We start from the raw sequence: 10507 nt of genomic DNA, 5'->3' as shown, positions 1-10507 counted from the left end.
TCTCGTGGAAGATGTGTGATTGCAGGGGAGATTTTCTTCTCCCTTCGTTTAAATTGGTTAAAATGGTATTTGAGCATGGTATGGTGGGTGGAAGGCTTGTCGTGTACTTGGTTTTTGGACTTGATCAGTCTGCTTTTTTAACTGAAGCCCAGTCATGCAGATAAACTCAGTTTGGATATGTATTCTAAAAGCCTTAAAATTGATCCAAGAAGATGAAGGGTGCTGGCTGTAGGGCGAGTGCAGCACTGGGTCTGTGTGGAAGTGGTCGGCTGAATTTCAGAGATTATGAAAATGGAATTGACAGAGATGATTTATTATTATTATTTCATTCATTTGAGGCTAATGATTTATAAAACAGAGGTTAACACCGCTATTCTCTTGTTCTCTTGTTATAAAAATGATATAATTTCATCAGCGTAGACTCGATCTTAAGAATTTTTTATTATCGCAAGAAATAATTATCAGATTTTAATGTGGTGGCAAGATAATCAGTGTTGGATCGAGACCTCGACCTCGACCTCCCCTTCTTCAAAAAAAATCATACCTTAGATTAAAAATAGAAAATCAATTGGCGCGGAAGGCAACAAGCCAACAAACACTAATCTAAACAGTAAAGACTTTGAAAAGAATGTTTGAGAGAGAAAGGGGAATTCTGTGACTTTGATTCCAACTTCCAACTACTACGCAACTATTGCTTCATGTTCATACACTTGTTACTCGCTTGTTTCTATTTCATTTTTCTTGACATTGTCTAGCCAATTATTATTATTTTCTTCTCTTAGTCAGCAATGGTATGGCTGTCATTAGTTTCATAATGCCCTATACTTTTTTTTTTTCTTGTATCATTATCATTATTATTTATTTATTTTTTCTTAGTCAGCAATGTTATGGCTGTCATTAGTTTCATAATGCCCTATACTTAATTTTTTCTTGTATCATTATCATTATTGTATTGCTTATTCAATATTTTCATATCTAAAGAAAATTTAATTTAGTAGTGAGCTTTTCACATGAATGTTTTAAAAAACAATTTATGTCCAAGTCCATGATGTGGGCAGAATGTTAGATACTTTACGAAGTGATTGAGGCAACAAAAAGTCAAATTACAATACTATAAAATCTCCATCATTCAAGTTCAACAAAACATGATTAACCTTATTTAATACCAAAACGTATTTTTTTCAAGTTAATTGCCGTTTTAACAAATCAATAAAGTATTAATGACTACCCTTTTTCATCCTTTTTATCCATTTCCCAATCCATATATCAGGTAAAGAAATTAATCTAGAAGCATGTATTAAAATTTTAGATTTTCTTAAATCTTTATATAGTATAGCTTACTTTCTTTTCTTTTCTTTTTTTCTTTAAATATATATAAATTATGCTCTTTTTTAGGGTCTGTAGTTTTTTATTAACATTTTGATTCTGTAATTTCATTTAATTTTCTCTCTTCTAGTATATATCTCTAAAATTCTATGATTATATCAATAATAATATGAATTTGGGATAATAAATCATTTATTAGTTAAATCAACATAAAATTATAATAAACTCATGATAAATTAAATCTACATGTATTTTTTAATTTTATTATGAATAAGATTAAAAAAAATAAGATAGATTAATAATAATTTTAGGATATTCTATTAGTCAGGTTGACAAATAACTTATTTAGGGAATGATGCTATAAAATATCTATCAATTTCATAATACATTAAAAATAATAATATAAATCGGGAAGGTATTAATAAAATGACTAGAAAGAATTACAGAACTTAAGTGAAAAAAATACATAATCACATATACAATGCTTTTTCTTTCTTTCCAAATGCTTTGTGTGAAAAGCAATGAAATTCCTTTTAAACTGATAAATACAGATGCATAAAACATTTAATAATAATGTTTTACTTAGATTTTATTGTTAATAATCGGACAAAGTGGATACCGTGTCTATTTGTTTATTGAGATGCTATACCAATAGTTTTTTATAACTTGTCGATCAACGTGTTCCTCGTGGCGGAATTAAAAATGAACATATAGTTAATTATTTTACTAATTAGACGATGGTTTTGATTCTATAAAATAATATTTAAATTGTATGTGTAATATTAAATTAATCAGGATATTAATTAGAAATAATTATAAAATATTAAAAAATTTATTTATAAATTTAATTTTATAATTAAAATAATAATAATAATAACAGTTGCATAATATATAATTAAACATCAAAATCGATTTTAGTCTTCAATCATGTAAGAATTGAAAAACATACTTCCACAAACATTATAGCAATTTCCACTTGATTTTCATTTGGTGTTGGTTTTTTTATTTTTTTGCACTTAGTTAAATTAAAACAAGACTAGCAATAAAAAAATATATTGCACGATCATGTGAGAAAATAAATAATCTCATATAATAACTGAATATAAAATGCTCTCTCTATATATATAAATATGTGTTTTGTGTGTTAATCTCGTGGAAATAAATAATAGATTTACGAGCTAATAAATGATTAGAAATCCATAAATAAATCACCTAACTAGTTAAAGAAATATTGAGCCGTTATCGACCAACTACTAACCCTAGACTTTAAATTGCTAGATGTATGTCATTATCAAAGAAGTATATAAGTGGGTCCCATCAAACAGTAGATAAGGTTGAAATAAGATAGTATATAATAAATTAAACCATATATTATAATTTGGCCAAATTTTCTTATTTAGACTATGGTTCAATATACATAAAGATAGATAAATTTGAGCACTAATTATGCATTATGGTCCCATATTATTATGTTTTTATCATATGATGTAAGCAAAAAAAAAGATCTCTAAGAACTTTTGGGGTTTGGCAGAGCCTATCTAACTATTTTGCCACCTTCAATAAATTCTTCCATGGCAGCCATGCCACCTTCAACCGACTCACTTCCTATTTTCTTTATTCTCGCTCCTATAAAAGTTAAAACGAAATAATTAGGTGCAGCTCAAGTGATATTTGAAGCATTTTCAATTTATAAAATTTCGAATTTAAATTCTAACTTAAGCTAATTAAGAAAAAATATTTAAAAAAAAATGATAAATAAAAAGAAAGAAATTATAGGTAACTTTTACTAAAAATTATTAGTTACGTCTATTAAAAAATATATTGCATTATCCAGAAGACATGGTCCTAAAAGGATCCAATGAATGTGCACTGCAATCTCTTGTAGCAAACAACAAAGTTGATGAACAGCTGGTGACTTTTATGATTGGAGAAGTTTCCAAATGGTCTTCTTTTGTTAATCATTTGAAACGACAAAAGGAAGTTTCTTTGTTTTTATTCTCCCAAAGAAATCAAGCATCTTTTCAGTACCTCCCGTGACCAAAAAGGCAATTGGCCAATTTTCTCGGAAAAATAGGAAGGGAAAAAAGCATTCTATTTCTCGGAAAAATAGGAAGGAAGTTTCTTCTTCTTCTTATTATTATTATTATTATATTCCACTATATCAATTATCTACATAATATTGTGCTAAAACGCTCTTTTATATTTCTATTTCTTATAATAACTTATGAATTATGTCGATTAGATTATTTTAATATATTGGTTTCAAACATGTTAAATGATTAAAATCCAATTAACTATGTGAAAATATGTTTATTTAATTGTTGATCAGAAGTAATGTTATGAAAATTGAAAAATTATAAATTTAATTTTACCCCTTGATTTACTGATATTAATAATTATTCTTGTTTTGTATTTCATATCCTATTGAACTCCTGTGGGAAATTTTTTTTATAGGACTTTCAGCATTATATTTAATTATAATATAGCAGACAACCGTTGTTATTCTAAGTAAAGTACCAAATATTTATCCAATAACACATGAATGAAATGGTAAATATTTTTTCTAATTTAATTAAGATTTTAAATTTAAATTTTGAATATTTAGTTATTTTTTTCTTTTTTTATTTGTAATAGTTATGACTCATGGTTACATCATTTTAGCTTTCCGGAAAGATAAAGAGGAAATAATTTAGTGGCAGAATGACTTGCTCAATTCATGTTCTTCATAAGTATTAACATGTATTACTCAGAAATACACAAACATGTACATACAGGAACAATCTAATTAAAGCATAGCTCATTGTTGTCCTACATATCCCATAAAATTTTATGAGAATGCTGACCTTTCATCATCAGAGGAAAAAAAAAAGAAAAAAAAAGAACCTTTGTAATTGAGCTAATTTCCTTCTTTTTCTTTTCCTAATGTCTTTAAGAAAATGATCAGAACAACATACCCAATAAAATTATGTATACAGCAAATAAAAAGATCAAAATAATAATTTATAGATGCTAATATAAGTATTTGAAAAGATGAATAATGCAAATAAATTTTCATTCGTACGTTTATAAGTGCTTATTGAAAATCAAATATAAATATAATCATAATAGACTTTTAGTTCTAACTAGGTAAAAATATGGTAAATAACATGATTGAATATCGTTTTCTTTATATATTTTTTAAAACTATTACAATGTTACTCTTAAAATATTATATGCTTTTTCGGTTAATAGTCTCACAATTTTATTTTTTATAATAAAAAAATCTTTAAAAAAAAAAACATTGAACTTCATAAAACTCAAGGCGTCTTAATTCTTTGTCATATTGTGTCGTCACTAACATTCCCCATTCTTATAGAAAGCAAGTTAATCAAAGAAAGTTTCAGCTAATGGGCAACCATGTTGCCTTTACTGGAATTGTCACGCAATGTTGGTACACTTGTCAGTCACTTGATTTTATTCCATTTTTCAGGTCAATGTCTACCAAATGACAATCAGGAGAGGACCCTTTCTTCTTTTTTTTTTTTTTAATATATATATTTTATTTGTTTTTAAAGGGAATTATCATTATTACCATTTTATTTTTCCTGGTCAGCAATGTTATAGCTGTCATGTCATAGTCTTTTAAATATAAAATTAAATAAAGAGGAATTAGATTTAAGACTTTCCTCGCTCAATATGAGATTACATCTATGGCCAAGTTAATATATACATATAAATTTAAACACACATGCACATAACACTTCGGAAACCTTGATTTAATTGCATATTGACTAGTTAGAGCTGGCAATCAATTTTTGTTCCTAATTTACAACCAAAAATAAAATAAAATAAAGATAAATAATAAATTTTATTTAAGATGTACCAAATGCATATAGGTAAGGTTTTCTTCATATATCAATTTGCCTCCCAAGTCAAACATCTTAGGCTGTAATATTCCTGCCCCTTTATTTAAGTACCTTAACTATCAAGTCAACCCTAGTGTTTAGATAATAAAAAATAAGATTTAGGTGTTTATCAAATTAAATAAAATATTTAAATATTAATTAATATAAATATATATTTAGTTTATTATTTATATAGGAATTAAAGATTTGTGACGAGTATATATTTTACAGTCATTAAATTGTTTTTTTTGTTTCATTTAATTTAAATTCAAGTTTTGTTAGGCAAAGAGATAAATGACATCTGATGGAAATAAATAATGAATTGAGAGCTAATAAATGAATACGAATATATAAATAAATCATTTACTCTATATGTTATCGACCAACTACTAACCCTATACTTAAATTGCCAGATGTATGTCATAATCAAAGACGTAGATGGATGACTTCTCATCCATTAACACATACTCCATAAGTTGGTCCCATCAAGAGTTGAAACAAATGCAATAAAGGGTTAATTACTACCAATTACTATTTGTCCTTATTAAATATCTAATCCTATAATTTCATTTAATATATAATTCAGTCCCTGTATTTTTCTATTATATATTAAAATCCTTTTAAGTTTTAATAAAACTGACTATTATCCTTTTTTTTGTTAGTCGAATAACTAAACCGATAATTTAATATTATAATTTGATTCTTAAATTTATTATTAAATATCAAACTTGTCCAACATTAATATTATTATCAGATTAGAGCAAAGTCTTATTTTTAGCACAAGTTAATTTTAGCATTTGATTAAGATAATTAATTTTATTTGGTTATATCTTTTTTTATCATAATTTAACTCGTTAAACTTTAAATGTATTAAAATATTTATTTTTATTTAATATTATTAAATTACTATGTAGTTTAATTTTAAATTTTTAAATAAAATAAATAGTTACAAGTTATTATTTATATTAGATACTAAAATTAAACCATATTAAAAATAAAAAAATTTACTCGTATTAATCTCATTTTGAATAGTTGATAAAAAGTTTCATTTTCAACATATAAGATTAACATGATCTCTTTATTGATAGTGAATTTATCAACTTGGTGTCTAGATTATTTCAATAGATTAAGACATAATCGTTAATTTAATATTTACTTTTTATGCAATTTAACTATAATATATAAGAAAAATAACAATAAAATGATATTTTTAACTATAAATATTTATTTTATATTAACAACTAAAATTAAATTATAATTTAATAATATTACTGTAAATATAAGTGGTTTTTGTCACGACCCCACCTTAAGACTAGGGAATGGGTAGGCTTAAGGCCACCAGAAACCCGTAGTAAGCGACACTCACCGACTTAAACAACCTCATCTCAAATTAATATTATTAAAACCATAAATTATCTTAATAGCCACATTCTACATAAATACTTGATCGCCGGAAAAACTAGGCGAGACCAAGCTCGAAAAAATTTACAACCGATACATTTACTATTACTACTCACGGAGAATCTAAGATTTACCATTTTACATACCAAATCAAATACTTCACCCGATGATGAAGGGTAGTTCTTGAATAAGAGTCGGCGGGAGAACTATGATCACGAATCGAAAAAAACATAAATGGAGCCTAGAGTGAGTTAAAATCATATATCTAAAAACAGTTTCAAATATCTCAATGTCACATTCATTTAATTTTAAAATAATTAATAAATCACGCGAACCATACGTGTCATGTTAAAACATATGTGTCATGCCATGCTTAAACAAAATTTATTCCACATGCAACGGGACAGTAGTACTTGAGTAGAACTCTAATCCCAACTCTAAAATCTCGATTATTTCAACACTCATGTCTCAACTAACCTCAACTCTATCATCTCAAACCTCTCATTCCAACAGGACACTTAACTCTCGGCCTTAGCCTTTTGGCTCTCTTATCCAATAAGATCGGCGCCCGAGAGCAAAGCTCGACCAGGGACCTTACCTCCACCGTCACTTAAATATCCAAATAAGAAATCTAGTAGCCATTCGGCTCTCTTAATCCAATAAGATGGCGCCCGAGCAATGCTCGAGCTAAGAGGCGATGCTCGACCGGGCAGGTGTCCTAATCTTTCTTTCTCAAAATTTTTACCTCTTTACCCTTTTCTTATCTCTCTCATATTATATTGGACACTCATCCAACTCCTATGTTCTACTGCCGTCCCATCCTGAGTCATCATGCAATATTAAAATTGGTAATAAAGGAAAAACATATTTAAATAGTAATTAAAAGCATCATTCAAACGATAATAATAATAATTGAATGAAAAAATTGAAATTGCAAATAAATATTCACAGTAGCAAATCAAATTTTATGCATGACACATGCGTAAACGATATATGACTTTAACTCACAGAATTGGGCGACCTCCTAGCTCAGCTTAGGTGCCTCGGTAGGAGCGAGCCGAACAGACAGATCATCGAGACGCTCGATCGCTCGGTCGACTCGCCTCTAGCCGCCGGAGTCCGATCGACGATCCGAACACACCATCGGACTCACAACGACGCGCTGATGACGATCCCCGCTTTCGATTTTCCGATCTGACACCCGACCATCCGGAGAAATTTGCGGACGATCTCGACCGTCGATTCACAAACGAAGCCCGATCGCCACGAAACCGGTGCCATGTCGCGCGACTGGCGAGGAGAGTCGGGATACATCCTTCGATCATCCATCCTCCGGCCGGAGCTGGCCGGAAAAGCCCAAACACGTGGCTGCCACCGTCATTCTTTACCAAGTCACCGCTCGGCGACATTGCTGGCTGCCTTTATTCCGATCGCCACAAATGCGCAGCGCTCCGCCATGCCATCGTCGCGCCAAGCCGCAACTTCCTTCCTCTCTCTTCCAGGCCGCACTCTCTCTCTCTCCTCCTTTCTTCTTCCCCGACTTCTTTTTCTTTCAATATCGACATTAGGCCCCCGAACTTTTCCTTATTACAATTTGGTCCCTCAACTTCCTTAATTACTTACAATTTCATCCTGCAGAATTTAAATTTGACCCCCAAACTTCTTTTTAGCCTTTCAATTAAGCCCTTAACTATTTAATTTGGGCCAAAACCGAATTATTGAAAATACACAATTACAAAAATACCCCTGACCGACATATTTATTTACGAAAATACCAAACTCACAAATTTCCATTGAAACCCCATAAAAATAACATTATACTTTTAATCCTTATTCCAAAATAATCCTCCAATTAAATCCTACACACAATTAAATTAAATAATCAATTTCCAACTCAAAATTTAATACTACTAATCAATTATAATACCAATTTTCCCAAAATTCTTTTATAAAAACATCCTTTATAATTTCTATCATAATTTTCCAATATATAATTTTACTTATATAAATATGCATTTGGAAAAATTTGAATAACCAAAATATAATCATTTTAAATTAAACCCAATAATAATGAGGCTAAAATTAACTTAAATAAAAACTCATTATTAAATATATAAAAATTCGGGTGTTACATTCTCCCCCTTAAAAAAAATTCGACCTCGAATTTTAAAAGAAAAGGGCTACACTCTAAGACCGAAACTAATTAGGAATCTCTCATCTCCAACTCAAACTTCTTGGAAACTTTTCCTCACGTGAAACTAAACTAAACCGCAAGACTCATCAATAAGACCCTTAAATAAAACTGGCGAACCTGAAAATCCGCTATCCTCATTTACTACTTCTCGGAAACCAAATCTTCACTTGCTTCCACACACTAAGGGTCCAACACGAGCAAAGGATCGAAAATATACTTCCTCAGCTCAGACTTACAAACAACTGGATTTAACCTCAGAGAACATTACTAATACTTGGCGGCAAGTCCAACTTACATGCCACCTCACTAACCTGCCGACAAAACCAAGGGTTTCCAAACAAGAAGGGCCAATTTTGATCCCGCCAAAATCCACTCACCAAATTTCCTTCCTAATGACGTGCCCTCGCATGTAAAAAAATCCTTAACATCTACATCACATCATCCACGACATACCATCCATCTGATCGCATCAACCGATATAAATCATGCCATCCTGACACAAGATTCCTCCTTTGACTAAAATCCAAAAGCGTCCTTTATTATCTAACATGGGGCCTACAGCTCGACAGACTTACTCTCTCAGCACCTCAACTCGTCATCCAGAGAATTCTCAAGCTAACACTATTTACTTTGAAAAATTTACTTATTTATTTACTTTATAATCATCACTGATAAAAGCTTTATTATCTTGGAAAAATACTTTTATAAAATCGTAAAATCTCTAGTCATTTTTCTTTATATAAAATTCTACAATATCGCGCGCCAGGGTGATGATGCCCCCTATCACCAAGGGTTGCAATGCACAATGTATGATGCATGTCCTAAAATGAATTTATGCATGCCTAACAGTGAAATGCCATAATGCATTCTTACGAATCAAGCAATATTGTATTTTAAAACACTTGTTCTACTTAGAAAAATAAATAATGTTCGCTTAAGTTTCTCTGGATTCTGAGCGTCCGAAAATACTCCTGCCACCTTTCTTAAGCTTCTTACAATCACCAAAACTCAACCATAGAGCTCTGAAATCTACTCGACTTCCCGTGCACTACTTACGCTACTCAAAAGACGATGCGATGCGAGGACGATCCATGACATGACTGCAACCACGCTCTACACTAAAACCGACTGCGCGGTGCCCACCATCGAAACCACAATCAAAGCTTCTAAAGGCGGATCGCACTAATCACTTGAAGAAACGTACGAGTCTATCGCGGCCGGATCTCCCATCGCTACAACGCTCATTCTCGACGGCACCAAAACAAGCTTACAAGAAAGGAAAGACTGACTCTAACAACAAGGTCAAACACCTGAGTCAATGAAAACAACAAGACAGACATGATCCTAACTCCGCGAAAAATCTCAACTTAGGTCGAAGGAAATCTAAACCTAAGCTTTGATACCAACTTTGTCACGACCCCACCGTGGGCCGTGACTTCAGGAATGGGTAGGCTTAAGGCCACCGAAACCCGTAGTAAGCCCCGACACTCAACGACTTAAACAACCTCATCTCAAATTAATATTATTAAAACCATAAATTATCTTAATAGCCACATTCTACATAAATACTTGGTCACGGAAAAACTAGGGCGAGACCCGGAAGCTCGTAAAAATTTACAACCGATACATTTACTATTACTACTCATGAGAATCTAAGATTTACCATTTTACATACCAAATCAAATACTTCACCCGATGATGA

Source organism: Ricinus communis, chromosome 10 (genome assembly GCF_019578655.1).
Source record: "Ricinus communis isolate WT05 ecotype wild-type chromosome 10, ASM1957865v1, whole genome shotgun sequence".
NCBI classification, from domain to species: domain Eukaryota; kingdom Viridiplantae; phylum Streptophyta; class Magnoliopsida; order Malpighiales; family Euphorbiaceae; genus Ricinus; species Ricinus communis.
Note: the sequence above shows the minus strand (reverse complement) of the source record.